The 2,305-nt window shown below is 46.5% G+C and overlaps 1 pseudogene; it reads left to right on the top strand.

Moving 5' to 3' along the window:
- The first annotated feature begins 280 nt into the window (after positions 1-280).
- Positions 281-824, top strand: LOC141518512 (adenine phosphoribosyltransferase-like; annotated as a pseudogene).
- The last annotated feature ends 1,481 nt before the right edge of the window (positions 825-2,305 follow it).

Genomic DNA, 2,305 nt, shown 5'->3' with positions numbered 1-2,305 from the left:
ATACTGCTTCTGACATTACTAGTTATATGATTGTGAATGGTCATTTATTTCCTCTCGGTTTCTTTATCTGTAAAGTGGAAATAATACATATGTTATATACCTCTATCAATCAACATGCATTTTAAATACCCTCTTGTGCCAAACACTATAATGATATAAAGACAAACATGAAGCAGTCCCTGACCTCAAGAAACTTACATTCTATAGCAAGAAAGCAATTGTAAATAAGTAAATTATTTTCAAAAATGTACAAAATTAGGCGGTGCCCGCTCTGGCAGGCATGGCGGAGGCGCGGCTGCAGCTCGTGGTCCGGCAGGCCCACAGCTTCCAGGACTTTCCCCAGGCTGGCGTCCTGTTCCGCGACCTCAACCCTTTGCTGACGGACCCGGAGACCTTCGGGGCCTCCATTGAACTTCTGGCCGCTCACCTCAAAGAAAAGCACAAGACGAAGATTGATTACATTGCAGGTTTGGATGCTCCGGGTTTTCTGTTTGGTCCCTCCCTGGTCCAGAAACTTGGAATAGGGTTTGTACTCATTCGAAAGTGAGGGAAGCTTTCAGGGCCCACGATATCTGCCAGTTATTATCTGGAATATGGCCAGGCAGAATTGGAGATCCAGGAAGATGCCATCCAGCCCGGCCAGAAGGTGGTAATCGTGGATGACCTGCTGGCCACCGGCGGTACCATGGGTGCAGCCTGCAAGCTGGTGCAGAGTCTGAAGGCTGCAAGTGTTGGAGGGTCTGATCGTGGTGGAGCTGACATCCCTGAAGGGCAGAGAAAAGCTGGCCCCCGTGCCCTTCTTCTCCTTGCTGCAGTACAACTGAGGCTGACCAGTGTTGGCCCCCTCCTCACCAGCTACAGATCTAAGACAGGCTTGGACTTCCCTGGCTGCCAAGTGCCTCCAGCCCTACAGTATGCAAATGGAAATGTAAGCCCCCCGCCCATGACATCCTCCTGGAATGGCACAATGCTTCAGACCACTGGGGTGCCAACGGGCCTGCAGTTTCCCCCTCTTGACCCTTCAGTTGGTATGAATGAGAAGTTGGAGTGAGGGGCCTGGGCTGGTTTCCCAGACCAACCAATTCAAGTTTACTTGACCTGGGTGGTCAACCTCTGACCCTATTCCAGCTGTGTCCTAGCTGCCCCAGGTTGTCTCTCTGAGAATTCTCAACCCAAAGGTGCAGCTAGGTGGGGCACTGGATAGAGCACTGACCCTGGAGTCAGGAGGACCCGAGTTCAAGTTCAACCTCAGAAACTTAATAATTGCCTAGCTGTGTGACCTTGGGCAAGCCATTTAACCTCACTGTCCTGCCAAAAAAAAAAACAACAGAATTCTCCACCCAGATGGAAGATGGGAGAGGCCCTGTTGCCCTTGATCTAGGGAAATGCTTTCCAAATGTCAACTTTTGTTCCCCTGGCCCCCAACCTCAGCAGGTGGAATCTTCCCATCTTGGGCCCTGTCTAACCCCAGGTGAATGCAACCAGGTTCCACTTTTGACTGCTGTACATTTTCATTGGTTTTCATGTGCACATGTGATGGACAATCTCTTGTATCACAGTCTAAGACTTCTTGCCTTACTAAGGGACATCTGGGCCTGAACAGCCCTTGTACAAGGGAAGAACCAACTGACCAGGCCAGCTTTAGAGGTCCCATATGTAGCCTTGAGACTGGGGTCTGCAGGGGGCAGCAGCTTTCCTGTCCTGGAGAGTCCCGCCTGATGACTAAATCGTCTTTATAAAAAAAAATGTACAAAATTATTTGGGCAGGGAGGTGGTAAAGTAAATAGAAGACCTGGAATGAGGAAGACTCATCATCTTGAATTCAAATCTGGGCAGACACTTAATATATGATACTTAATTAACCCTGTTTGCCCGAGTTCCACATATGTAAAATGAACTAGAGAAGGAAATGGCAAACCATTCCAGTATCGATGCCAAGAAAACCCCAAATGAGGTCATGAAGAGTCAGACATGACTGAAAAATGATTGAACAACAACAAAGTAGCTCATTATGAGGAAAGTGCTTTGTAAATATCAAGGGACAAACAAGTTCAATAGAAATGTAAGGAGTTTGGTTTTTAGTTTTTGGTTTCTCTTATGACATAATAACCATTCTCTGAGAATATGGAGAATGGATGACATTGGGGAAGGAGACCATAAACACCACCCTAATTTAAGAAACAGAACTGTTTGAATCAGCAAGATAATTTCATGTTGAAGATATACTCTGACCTTGTAGAAGAAATACAAATTTAAGTTTTCTTTACGTAAATGGAGAGAAATTGTTTAAAGGATCTTAGTTGGG

Source organism: Macrotis lagotis, chromosome 1 (assembly GCF_037893015.1).
Source record: "Macrotis lagotis isolate mMagLag1 chromosome 1, bilby.v1.9.chrom.fasta, whole genome shotgun sequence".
NCBI classification, from domain to species: Eukaryota; Metazoa; Chordata; class Mammalia; order Peramelemorphia; family Peramelidae; genus Macrotis; species Macrotis lagotis.
Note: the sequence above shows the minus strand (reverse complement) of the source record. Positions and strands in the feature narration are given on the sequence as shown.